The sequence below is a fragment of the Triticum dicoccoides genome, chromosome 4A (assembly GCF_002162155.2).
Source record: "Triticum dicoccoides isolate Atlit2015 ecotype Zavitan chromosome 4A, WEW_v2.0, whole genome shotgun sequence".
In the NCBI taxonomy this organism is placed as follows: domain Eukaryota; kingdom Viridiplantae; phylum Streptophyta; class Magnoliopsida; order Poales; family Poaceae; genus Triticum; species Triticum dicoccoides.
In genome coordinates this window covers 177,291,389-177,305,941 of record NC_041386.1, presented here as the reverse complement: position 1 = coordinate 177,305,941, position 14,553 = coordinate 177,291,389, and positions in this window count along the sequence as shown.

Here is a 14,553-nt window from a genome sequence, read left to right as displayed (position 1 = left end):
CACGCCGAGGGGGTAGGGCGCCCCCCACCCTTGTGGGCCCCTCGTGCACCTCCTGACCTAATTCTTTCGTCTATATATTCCCATATGTCCCCAAACCACCAGGGGCATCCACGAGAAGACTTCTCCACAGCCGCAACCTTCTATACCTGTGAGATCCCATCTAGGGACCTTTTCTGGCACCCTGCCGGAGGGGATTCGATCACGAAGGGCTTCTACATCAACTCTATTGCCCTTCCGATGAAGCGTGAGTAGTTTACCACAGACCTACGGGTCCATAGCTAGTAGCTAGATGTATTATTCTCTCTCTTTGATTCTCAATACCATGTTCTCCTCGATGTTCTTGGAGATTGATATGTCTCCAACGTATCTATAATTTTTGATTGCTCCATGCAATTATATATTCTGTTTTGGATTTTTAATGGGCTTATTTATACACTTTTATATTATTTTTGGAACTAACCTATTAACTGGAGGCCCAGCCCAAATTGCTATTTTTTCCTATTTCAGTGTTTCGCAAAAAAAGAATATCAAACGGAGTCCAAACGGAATGAGACCTTCGGCTGCGTGATTTTTTGGAACAAACGTGATCCAGAGTACTTGGAGTGGACGTCAAGCAATCAACAAGGAGGCCACGAGGCAGGGGGCGTGCCTACCCCTTGGGCGCACCCTCCACCTTCGTGGGCCACTCGTGGCTCCACCGACCTACTTCTTCCTCCTATATATACCTACGTACCCTGAAAACATCAGAGGGAACCACGAAAACCTAATTCCACCGCCGCAACCTTCTGTACCCGTGAGATCCCATCTTGGGGCCTTTTCCGGCGCTCTGCCGAAGGGGGCATTGATCACGGAGGGCCTCTACATCAACTCCATGGCCCCTCCGATGATGTGTGGGTAGTTTACCTCAGACCTTCGGGTCCATAGTTATTAGCTAGATGGCTTCTTCTCTCTCTTTGGATCTCAATACAAAGTTCTCCTCGATTCTCTTGGAGATCTATTCGATGTAATCTTCTTTTGCGGTGTGTTTGTCGAGATCCGATGAATTGTGGATTTATGATCAAGATTATCTATGAACAATATTTGAATCTTCTCTGAATTCTTTTATGTATGATTGGTTATCTTTGCAAGTCTCTTCGAATTTTCAGTTTGGTTTGGCCTACTAGATTGATTTTTCTTGCAATGGGAGAAGTGCTTAGCTTTGGGTTTAATCTTGCGGTGCTCGATCCCAGTGATAGAAAGGGAAACGACACGTATTGTATTGTTGCCATCGAGGATAAAAAGATGGAGTTTATATCATATTGCATGAGTTTATCCCTCTACATCATGTCATCTTACTTAAAGCGTTACTCCGTTCTTATGAACTTAATACTCTAGATGCATGCTGGATAGCGGTCGATGTATGGAGTAATAGTAGTAGATGCAGGCAGGAGTCGGTCTACTTGTCACGAACGTGATGCCTATATACATAATCATACCTATATATCTTATATTTACTAATTGGATGCATCATACGAGCCTCCACGTAAATCCACATCATTAAAAATATATTAAGCGTTGATCTATCTAATTAGTCTACCTTAACCCTACGATCTACGTTACTTTTGTGGTAAAAAACAGATCCAATCTACACGTAACAAAGACCAAGTCTGACCCAACCTCCACGTCTTGCTTCACCCTCACATTTAAAAAAAATCATCCATCCGATTAATATGTTGGCTATAATAGGCTGTCAGATTAACTTTTCCTCTACAACGTGATGTAAAAAAAACTTTTCCTCTGCAACGCGCACGACCCATGAGCCACGCCTCTGCCCGTAATCTAAAACAAGCACCCAGTCACCGCGTCCCCATTGATCCCGATCTGGGTAAACAATACTTGACCTAACTCTCCTCAATCTTCTCCCATCCATGCACCACACGTCCGCAGCTAGCAGTGACCTCCGTCGCTGCCGGACCAGGAGCAGTCCAATTATGGGGGGTGGGGAAGGCCACACTCAGCAAGCCCAATCCCACACCGGCGAAGAAGGAGCAGGCGTCCAGTCCGGTGGCCGCGGCTGAGAAGGCAACGACCAGCAAGGGGAAGCGCGACAATGAAGTGAATGCCCAGATTACCGGAAGGAATTGATGAGCTTCTCAAATTTCTGCTGGGATTCACAGCCACCTACTGTCCCGTGTGTCTACCGTCGCCTCTCCTTCCTAGGAGGCTGTTTGCTTGCATCAACTGTACGCATACATATCTCTCACATCTACAATTTTCTACATGGCCTCCCACCAAGTACGTGCTTCTCCCTGCCTTTTTCTCTTCCCCGCCTTGCTCATGAGTTTTTTCTAGATTAAGTAAACATTGGTTTTGAAGGCTTTACTATCCTATTATGTTTCCATCAGATCTTTATATGGTTGCTGCACGAACTATAGCCCCGGATTTTTTGAGCGGGTTTTGATGATATTTTCCATATTTTAATCTTCTCAGCAATGGTGTCAACGGGCTCAATTTCAGTCTTATACTTGATAGTGTGAATAGCAGATTTTGCATCGATCAAGCAAGGGGTCATTACCAGTTTACCACCGACCTTACTTCAATATTACTGATTGCATGACACAACCTATTGCCTGGAAAGAAGTAGCTAGATCTACTTAAAATCTAACCCAATAAAAGGTTTATACTGATATGTAGGCTGTTGGCTGTTACTGTAGACATGTGGATGCTTTTTTGACATGTACTGTTCTTGCTTCTGTAGTCTCTGGACACACCTTATTATTTTGACTTTTAGACATCACACAAAATTGTTGCTAAAATCAGCGATGGAGGTTCCCATCATTGATTACTTTGCTGCATACGAATTAAAAGAAGTTATTTTGTTTCTCATCTGTCCCAGGTAAGTGTCGGACGCGCAGAGCAGCTTAGGATAAAACTAAATTGCCTGATTGGATCATGATGACTTACATGATCACATCACACACTATATGGATAAAATGAGCATCGAGTGGTCAGGGTCAGAGTAGCGGCGCTGGTCAAATTAGGCGCTTGAGCAGCTTGGCGAGCTCCATGTTAATTTATCTCTTTCTTTCCCTGTGAAAAAAATCTTCAACATGAAGCAATCGTTCTCTATGGAATCTCCGCTGCCTCTCTCTCTGTTCCCTGGAAGAAATCCATTGATCTCCAACAAAGTGAAGCGAACAAGTCGGGCATGGATTCCGATGCTCTCAAACTTAATCTGAACCAAGGAGGTGAGTTGACAGATCCGCTATGCTCACGAAGCTCTTCTCACATTTTTTGAATATTTTCTCATGACGGTCTATACTTGAATTGGTCGCCTTCCGTTGATGTGGACCTAAATATTTCTATCATGCCGTCTAATATTGTTGTGCTCTCCAAGGATTCAACTTGATCGGAATCTTTTCACATACGATCTTCAGTGGACAAGAGATTGTGTGTCGTGGAGTAGACTGATCGAGAATTCTTCAGGTTAATGATCTTTCTCATGGGGAGAGGTAGAGACCATGTAGTAGTACATACACTGAGATAGGATTCTTGGGCTTTTAATCGATTATTACTTTTCCTGAATTAAGGAAAAATTTGGCGAATGATTAGATTAGTTGATAATTTAGCCAACAGAAGGTGGTTCTGAACGTGTAGGTTAATTGATAGTTTGATGCTATTGTTTGATCTGTTTCCATCCATGACGGTTCTAAAATCTGAATGTGTTGGATTTTTCGTAGTTCGATGCTAATGTTTGATGCGTTCCCGTCCATGATGATTCTAAATATGCACGTGTTGGTTGATTGATATCTTGATGCTATCGCTTAATGTGTTTCCATCTATGATGGTTTTAACATGTGCATATTAGGATCACCTGCATCGGAAGTTGCTGTTGTGGCCGATGACTGTTCAGATGGAAGCGCATAAAGAATCATATTGACGCAAGATATGAAGAATATGATGTACATGGAAGGGAGAAAGTAGTGAAGTAAAACGATCTTGGTTTCCAGTGGTAAATGGTGAAAGCACATTTACTTTCAGCAAGAGGTGGATCCAGAAGATAATAGCAGCGTAGGGACTATGACATGGTCCGTAAAGCGGTTGTTGGGACATATATTTGTACAATATACAGGCAATACGCAACTAGCAGTTAACATGAGATTGAAAAAAGAGTTCATCGGAGACGTTCAATTCAGGTTTGAATCAGTTTCCTCCGTCCTGTTTAATAGGCCTGATAAGTCAAGATTGTTTTTACATGCATTATGTTTATAACGCACAAAATAGGAATTTACCAGCACAGCAGTACATGTATATGCATGAATAGAAGTTGTGGCATAGAAGTATATATGTGTTGGCTCCTCTACAGGGGCACATACTACGTAACGGGGTACAAGTTTGTCGTAGTGTGCAAGAGCATATTGAGGCAAATTCATCCCAGGCCAAGCTTCATCATGACGCTGGCCTTTCTCTGGATGCGTTTCGAGCATGAGCTGATCTTTGATCAGTTTCAATGCTATGACAAACCCATAATCAACACACGAAACTTTCACTTTACCATTTTCAATACTATTTTTTATCATTAATTTGTACGAAAATCCAAACAGTAGATTGTCCAACTGTAAGGCGGGCAACTTTTGATTAAAACAAATTTGGAAACAATTTCCACAACAAATTAGTTATCAAAGATAGGCGTACACTTTCTAAAAATTTCAACCTACCAGGTCAGCATGAGCCCTGTATGTACTATTTTGATCATTAATTTTTGTAAGAATATTCAAACACTAGATTGTCGAACATTTGTAAGCGGGACAGCTTTCGAGGAAAACAATTTCCACAACTAATATTAGGGACAGATATACCCCTTCTAGGATTTCCACTTTAATTACCAAGTCAGCTTGAGCCTTCTATGTTTTTCCATACTATTTTGATCATTACTTTCTGTATGAATTTCAAACACTATACTGTAAAACGTTTGTAATACGGGCAACTTCTGAAGAAAACAAATTAATTATCAAAGAGAGACGTACACTTCTAAAACATCATATAGATTTTAATAGGAAATAGACATGGGGGAAGCTGTGTAAACGACATGCAAACCACATTTACAGGGTCAAAAATAATCTCGAAGAGTATAATACGTTGAGAGGGTGATGTTGCAGAAACATGTGAAGTAACATAGCCAAATTTAAATTTAGCTGGGGCGCGCAAACGAAATAAATTCAGCACTAAATAGTAGTGAGGAATGAAAAATATCACTATTCATATCGAATTTGTTTCTTGCATACCTGCAAGATGCACATGTGTCTAAACAAGAAATTTTGCATGTTTATGGACCATCACCCTTCCCAAGTACTGACCTGTTTTGATGTTTTTTTTATTTTAAACGCTGTTTCATCATACGAGGTTGTTTCCACTAGCTATTTAGCATTTAGAATGGAGACACTAATTAATATCTAGGCACAAAGCAAAATGAGCAAACCTATGGCGCAATTTTTGTTTGAACTTCAAACTACAAGTTTGTACGATGATATGCCATAGTCTAAGGAATATGATATAGTATTGAAAAGGTGATGTTTACTTTGATCGTTAATGTCTACTTACATTATAATTGTAAAACAAATGTAATTTTACAATATTATACACATATTATTTTTGCACATCTATTCAATATGTTTCAAAAGGACAAACGTTTTGGATAATATAGAAGCATGATTAATATTATATCTAAAATGAGAAACTTTTATCGACTGGAAGGAGTATGTTTATCCCTGACGTAACTACAGTCACACGCGGAGCAATCATGGGAGCATTTGAATTGATTGTGGAGGTACCATTATTTAATCTAAGTAATTTATATTTATTGTTATGTTTAGGAAGAAAACCTAAGGGGAATGTAGGTATCCAATATTTACAAATTGGAATATCAATTTTTAATAAGAGTATGTTGACATGAAACTATGTACCGTTGATGAACCTCTAAAAAGGCCCACCAAACTAGGAAGTAGCTTAACCACTACATTTTCCTCTTCTACATGGCAAATACTACGATACTTCCTAAAATTCAAGTACAATAGAGAAATTCAAAAAAATAACCATTAATGTGTTTTCCAAATTCCGGCCTGTGCAGTTGCACGGGTTGATGACTAGTTCTCATAACTATGCTCAATTCTATCAATTGCTCGACAGTAATTTGTTCACCCATCGTAATACTTATGCTATCTTGAGAGAAGCCACTAGTGAAACCTATGGCCCCCGGGTCTATTCTCCATCATACAAGTTTCCAATCTATTTTATTTTGCAATCTTTACTTTCAATCTATATCATAAAAATACCAAAAATATTTATTTTATTATTATTATATTTATCATATCTCATTCCTGCAAGTGGCCGTGAAGGGATTAACAACCCCTTTATCGCATTGGTTGCGAGGTTCTTATTTGTTTGTGTAGTTACGAGGTGACTCGTGCGTGGTCTCCTACTGGATTGATACCTTGGTTCTCACAAACTGAGGGAAATACTTACGCTGCTTTGCTGCATCACCCTTTCCTCTTCAAGGGAAAACCAACGCATGCTCACGAGGTAGTAGAGATCTATTCGATGTAATACTTTTTTGCGGTGTGTTTCCGAGATCCGATGAATTGAATTTATGATCAGCTTATCTATGAATATTATTTGAATCTTCTCTGAATTCTTTTATGCATGATTTGATATCTATGTAATTCTCTTCGAACTATCGGTTTGGTTTGGCCAACTAGATTGGTTTTTCTTGCAATGGGAGAAGTGCTTAGCTCTGGGTTCAATCTTGCGGTGTCCTTTCCCAGTGACAGTAGAGGCAGCAAGGCACGTATTGTATTGTTTCCACCGAGGATAAAAAGATGGGGTTCTCATCATATTGCTCGAGTTAATTCATCTACATCATGCCATCTTACTTAATGTGTTACTCCATTCTTTATGAACTTAATAGTCTAGATGCATGCCGGATAGCGGTCGATGTGTGGAGTAATAGTAGTAGATGCAGAACCGTTTCGGTCTACTTGACACGGACATGATGCCTATATTCATGATCATTGCCTTAGATATCGTCATAACTTTGCGCTTTTCTATCAATTGCTCGACAGTAATTTGTTCACCCATCGTATTATTTACTATCTTGAGAGAAGCCTCTTGTGAAATCTATGGCCCCCGGGTTTAGTTTCCATCATATAAGTTTTCGATCTACTATTTTCCATCATATTAGTTTCTGATCTACTATTTTGCAATATTTTACTTTCCGATCTATAAACCAAAAATGCCAAAAATATTTACTTTATAGTTTATCTATCTCTATCAGATCTCACTGATGGGGTCATGTACCTAGGGTAGGGTCACGGACCTGATCTAAGTACCTTGTCCAAGGACACCCTTAGAAGAGGTCGCCTTCCAGTCGACCAACGAGGGACTCACTCGACTGACTTGAAGGACTCGACCACGAAGACTCACTCGACCACCAGAAGGTCAAGAGGCACTCTGCACTGCAACGGCCTGTAATTAAGTAGACTTTATGATAGTAAAGACACTTTATGTGGGGCGTTACCAGTAACGCCCCGGACTTAACTCACCTTAAACCCTCTCCTACGTGGGCTGGCTGGGGTCCTGGCGCACTCTATATAAGCCACCCCCCTCCACAGGTCAAGGGGTTCGGCACCTTGTAACTCAGATACTCATAATCCACTCGACCGCCTCCGGGCTCCGAGACGTAGGGCTATTACTTCTTCCGAGAAGGGCCTGAACTCGTACATCCCTTGTGTTTACAACCTCTCCATAGCTAGGACCTTGCCTCTCCATACCTACCCCCACTCTACTGTCAGGCTTAGAACCACGACAGTTGGCGCCCACCGTGGGGCAGGTGTTTTAGCAATTTTGTGGAGAAGTTGCGATTCTTCCGAGTACTTTCATGATGGTGGCTGCTGGAGTTTTGGTCGAGGGTCGAGAGATCCGTCTCGGTGCTCTCACCTTCATCGCCGACGACTCCGCCTGGCTCCAGGAGGCTCCACTCGACGTTGATGCGCTCCCCGTCCGCGGTGCGACGCATTTTCACGCATGTGTCCGCGGCGTTCTGCTGCGGCAACCGTCGACCCCGTATCGGTCGACTCCTCCATCGTCCACCCTCCCGGTCTCCCGCCAGCGCAAGCGCTCGGGCCGGTCGAGGCTTCAGCGGTGGGTGAGGCACGCGGTGGCTCGCCAGACGGCCACCTCTCATGTTGCGGCAATCGAGCCCGACGAATCTCTCTACGGCCTGTTCGATCTGTCGACTGGCTCCGTAGAGACTGCATCCGAGTGCGATAGCAGTGATCCAGCGGCGGAAATCCTGATGGTCGACGGGCCCCGCAGTCCCCCTGGCTTCGCCCGTGATGGTGGAGCAGGCGGCGGAGGCGACCCCGCACGAGACCACGAAGAGTACCAGCCCGAGCCACTCGACTCTCTGCAAAGAGAGGAACTTCGCCGCAGGAATGTGGATGCCCTGCGTACACCCATCGCAGGAGAAACCCCCGAGGCTCGCGCCTTGGAGGAGGCACGTTTGGCCAACTTGGCCGAACGCACTCGACTGGAGAATCTTCAGCGAGCACTCGACGAGCGCGCGCGGCAACGAGTGCCCGACAACAGTCGACGTCAACTCTTCCCGCCGACTCAGAGGCTTGATGCAGATCAGGGATCTGCTCCGGGCAGCAGGAGATCAAAATTCGGCCGTGTCGCAGTCGCGCAACAGAATTCACAGTCGATCCGTCACTGCGAATACGGTTCAGTCAGCTCACAGCCCCAGATCGCCTTCGCGGCGTGAAGGGCGCGAGAACCGGCGAGACCAATATGGTGACCGACTCGACCGAGATGATAGGCGTCGAGTGCCCAATTCCCCTCCGAGGGGTGGGTCTTACGCTCCTCGGCAGCAAGATGACAGGCGTCAGTTCAGTACGGGGCGAAGGGTTCCAGTCGACCCCAGAGAACCAGGCTTCAACGCGCGATCCATTATCGTGCAAGGTTTAGTCGACCGGAACAGAGCCCATCGAGGCGGACTCGACAGAGATGCGCACACAAGCAGTCGAGTGCATGTTTCTGGTCCTGAATGTTTCAGCAGAGCTATCAGAGCCGCAGTTATCCCTCCCAATTTCAGGTTGGCAACAGGAGTCAGCAAGTTCACTGGTGAGTCTAAGCCTGAAACTTGGCTCGAGGACTACCGAGTGGCGGTTCAGATTGGTGGTGGAAACGACGAGGTGGCCATGAAGCATTTGCCCCTCATGCTGGAAGGTTCTGCCAGGGCATGGTTGACTCAATTACCTCCTAGCAGCATTTACACTTGGGAAGATCTGTCCCGAGTGTTCATCAGAACATTTGAAGGAACTTGCAAGCGACCAGCTGGACTGACAGAGTTGCAAGTCTGCGTGCAGAAGACCAATGAGACTCTCAGAGAGTATATTTAGAGATGGATCACTTTGCACCATACTGTGGAGAATGTGTCTGATCACCACGCAGTCTGCGCCTTCAAGGATGGCGTCAAGAACAGAGAATTAAGTTTGAAATTTGGTCGAACCGGTGACATGACCTTGAGTCGGATGAACCAGCAGCTCCTGGAGAGGCTCTGGCCGTGACTCAGGGAAAGTTTAAGGGGAAACCAAAAGGATCCTGGAACCCTAAGAAGGTAAAGGATAAAGAAGGGAACGACGTAATGGATATGCCATGTCACATCCACACGAAGAAAGACGAAGAGGGGAATATCATCTACCCGAAGCACACCACTCGCCAATGTCGACTCCTGATCCAGCAGTTTCAGGGAAAACAGTCTAAGGACAAGGAGAAGGAGTCGGACAAGGCCGAAGACAAGGAGGACAGTGAGGAAGGATATCCGCATATCAACTCCACTCTGATGATCTTTGCAGATGTGGAAAGCAAGAGTCGATTGGAAGTCATTAACCGAGAGGTGAACATGGTTGCCCCAGCAAAAGCAAATTATCTGAAATGGTCCCAAATACCCATCACATTCGACCAATCTGATCACCCGACTCATATTGCCACCCCTGGGAGGCAAGCCTTGGTGGTCGATCCAGTTGTCGAAGGCACTCGACTGACAAAAGTGCTGATGGACGGTGGAAGCAGGCTGAATTTGTTGTATGCAGACACACTGAAAGGAATGGGCATTCCGATGTCCCGACTGAGCACTAGTAACATGAGCTTTCATGGAGTTATACCAGGGAAGAAAGCCGAGTCACTCGGCCAAATAGCTTTGGATGTGGTGTTTGGTGATTCGAAACATTTTCGCAAAGAAAAGTTGACGTTTGAGGTCATGGATTTTCAGAGTGCATATCATGCCATTTTGGGGAGACCAGCTTACGCACGGTTCATGGCTCGACCATGTTACGTGTACCTCAAATTGAAGATGCCCGGCCCCAAAGGAGTGATCACTGTCACCGGTGATCGGAAAAAGGCAGAAGAGTGCTTTCAGAAGGGCTCAAAGATTGCCGATTCCCAGGTGACAGCGGTCGAGTTCGAGGAATACAAGCAAAACGCAGATCCGAGTGACTTGTTGCGATCCAAGAAACCCGCCACAGAGTCTGCATTTCAGTCGTCCGGTGAGACGAAGCCTGTTCACATTCACCCGACCGACCCCGATGCAGCTCCGACCCGCATCTCCACAACACTCGACCCAAAATAGGAAGAAGCGCTCATCCAGTTCCTCCGTGAGAACTGGGACATTTTTGCATGGAAGCCCGCTGACATGCCAGGTGTTCCCAGGGGACTGGCTGAGCATCGCCTAAGAGTCGACTCTTCTGCAAAACCAGTTAAAGAGCATCTTCGGCGGTCCGCCGTCCAGAAGAGAAAAGCCATTGGTGAGGAAGTGGCTCGACTGTTGGCGGCAGGATTTATCCGAGAGATATACCACTCCGAGTGGCTCGCTAATGTCGTCATGGTTCCTAAGAAGGACAAGTCGCTCCGAATGTGCATTGATTTCAAGCACATCAACCGGGCCTGCCCGAAAGATCATTTTCCTCTCCCTCGCATAGATCAAATTGTTGACTCGACCGCGGGATGCGAGAGATTATCTTTTCTAGATGCCTAATCCGGGTACCACCAGATCCGTCTGTACGGACCCGACGAGGTAAAAACAGCTTTCATCACTCCATTCGGGTGCTTCTGCTATATCACCATGCCGTTCGGCCTCAAGAATGCCGGAGCCACATTTATGCGAATGATTCAGAAGTGTCTACTCACTCGAATCAGTCGGAATGTGGAAGCATATATGGATGATATCGTTGTCAAGTCACGAAAAGGTTCCGACCTGCTCGCTGATCTCGCCGAAACATTTGCCAACCTCAGAAGGTATGATATCAAGCTCAATCCATCAAAGTGCACATTTGGAGTTCCTGGTGGCAAGTTACTCGGTTTTCTCGATTCCGAACGGGGAATCGACGCTAATCCAGAGAAGATCGACACTATTCTCCGAATGAAACGCCCTGTGCGAGTGCACGATGTCCAGAAGCTTACTGGATGCTTGGCTGCATTAACCCGATTCATCTCACGACTCGGTGAAAAGGCATTGCCTCTTTACCGACTGATGAAGAAGGCAGACAAGTTCGAGTGGACTCCAGAAGCTAATGCAGCGTTTGCCGAGCTAAAAGCTCTGCTCTCCACCCAGCCGGTGCTTGCTGCTCCAATCAGCAAAGAGCCTCTGTTGCTCTATATCGCAGCCACAGGACAAGTCATCAGTACTGTGCTTACGGTCGAGCGGGAAGAAGAAGGAAAAGCTCTCAAAGTTCAGCGCCCAGTGTATTATTTGTCTGAAGTCTTGACTCCATCCAAGCAGAGATATCCTCATTATCAGAAGCTTGTGTATGGAATATACATGACCACAAAGAAGGTTGCTCATTACTTCTCTGATCATTCCATCACAGTCGTCAGCGACGCTCCACTATCAGAGATTTTGCACAACAGAGATGCAACTGGTCGAGTGGCCAAATGGGCGATTGAACTTCTTCCCCTTGATATCAAGTTTGAGGCAAAGAAAGCCATTAAGTCCCAGGCAATAGCAGATTTCCTCGCCGAGTGGATTGAATAGCAGCAGCCGACTGAAGTTCACTCGGAGCATTGGACCATGTTCTTTGATGGCTCTAAGATGTTGAATGGTTCCGGTGCTGGGGTCGTCCTGGTTTCCCCCAGAGGAGATAAGCTCAGATATGTGCTCCAGATTCACTTTGATTCCTCCAACAATGAGGCAGAATATGAGGCCCTCTTATACGGGTTGCGCATGGCCATTTCACTCGGCGTCCGTCGCCTGATGGTCTATGGCGACTCGGATTTAGTGGTCAACCAGGTGATGAAGGAGTGGGACGTGAGAAGCCCAGCCATGACTGGATACTGCAGTGCAGTGAGGAAGCTGGAAAAGAAGTTCGAGGGGTTGGAGCTCCATCATATACCCCGACTGAAAAATCAAGCAGCTGATGATCTAGCAAAGATAGGATCCAAGAGAGAAGCCATTCCGAGTGGTGTGTTCTTGGAGAATATACACACTCCGTCAGTCAAAGAAGATCCTTTCACCGAAGAAGCTCCACAGCCCAAGAGTGCCACAGATCCAACTGAGGTTGAAGTCCCAGCGGTGGTCGACTTGATCATGGAGGTCTTGGTGGTCATTCCCGACTGGGCAGTTCCATATATCGCGTATATCTTGAGAAAAGAGCTCCCGGAGGATGAGGAAGAGGCTCGACAGATCGTCCGCCGATCCAAGGCCTTTACCGTAATCAAAGGACAGTTATACAGAGAAAGAGCGACTGGAGTCGGTCAGAAGTGCATAACGCCGGAAGAAGGTCGAATCATCCTTAATGATATTCACTCGGGGACTTGCGGTCATCACGCGTCCTCTCGGACAATTGTGGCCAAAGCATACCGAGCCGGATTTTACTGGCCAAAGGCGAATGAGATGGCAAAGGAGATAGTGGATAAGTGCGAGGGATGTCAGTTTTACTCAAATATGTCGCACAAGCCTGCATCAGCCCTGAAGACCATTCCACTCGTCTGGCCTTTCGTAGTATGGGGGCTGGATATGGTCGGTCCTTTGAGAACAGGGCGAAGTGGCTTCACGCATGTACTGGTGGCAGTCGACAAGTTCACCAAGTGGATTGAGGCTAAACCAATCAAGAACCTTGACGCCGGTACTGCTGTTAGCTTCATCAGGGAACTAATATTCAGATATGGAGTCCCGCACAGCATCATTACGGATAATGGGTCGAACTTTGACTCGGAGGAATTCAGAGATTTCTGTAGCTCTCAAGGCACACGAGTCGACTACGCTTCAGTCGCCCATCCGCAGTCGAATGGACAAGCAGAGCGAGCCAATGGCCTGATTCTCAAGGGATTGAAACCCCGACTGATGCGTGATCTCAAGCATGCAGCTGGAGCTTGGGTCGACGAACTTCCCTCAGTGCTTTGGGGACTGCGGACCACACCTAATCGGTCGACCGGAAGAACTCCATTCTTCTTGGTCTACGGAGCTGAAGCGGTTTTGCCGAGTGATCTTCTCCACAATGCTCCTCGAGTTGAAATCTACAACGAAGCAAAAGCTGAACAAGCGCGGCAGGACGCAGTCGACCTTTTAGAGGAAGAAAGGGAGATGGCTCTGATCCGGTCGACCATCTACCAACAAGATTTGCGTCGTTTCCACGCCAGAAATGTGAGAGGTCGAGCCTTCCAGGAAGGAGATTTGGTTCTCCGAGTGGATCGGCACAAACCACACAAGCTTGCTCCTTCTTGGGAAGGTCCTTTCATCGTCACCAAGGTTCTCCACAACGGGGCGTACCGTCTTTACAACGTCGAGCATAATATCGACGAGCCCCGAGCTTGGAATGCGGAACTACTCCGCCCATTTTACACTTAAGGTTTATCACTCGGATGAGTTGCAATAAAGTACTTCTGTAGTTCATGGACCTCAAAATAATAGTGTCATAGTTCCTCCATAATTTTTGTCACTTTTTATTTTTGTCCAATAAAATTCCCCCTCAGTGGGTGACTTAGCCGCGAATCCGTTTCGCCTAAGTTTGTAAAAATCCTACCGAGTGGTGAGCCAGACTCCCACTCGAAGGCTTAGCTGCGAATCCGTTTCGCCTAAGTTATCGAAATCCTACCGAGTGGTAAGCCAGACTTCCACTCGGGGGCTTAGCTGCAGCCCTGTGCTCGCCTAAGTTTGTAAAAATCCTACCGAGTGAAGAGCAAACCTCTCACTCGGGGGCTTAGCTGCAGTCCAAGCACTCACCTAAGATATAAAAATCCTACCGAGTGGTAAGCTGGACTTCCACTCGGAGGCTTAGCTGCAGTCCAAGTACTCGCCTAAGTTATCAAAATCCTACCGAGTGAAGAGCAAACCTCTCACTCGGGGGCTTAGCTGCAGTCCAAGCACTCGCCTAAGATATAAAAATCCTACCGAGTGGTAAGCCGGACTTCCACTCGGAGGCTTAGCTGCAGTCCAAGTACTCGCCTAAGTTATCAAAATCCTACCGAGTGGTAAGCCGAACTTCCACTCGGAGGCTTAGCTGCAGTCCAAGTACTCGCCTAAGT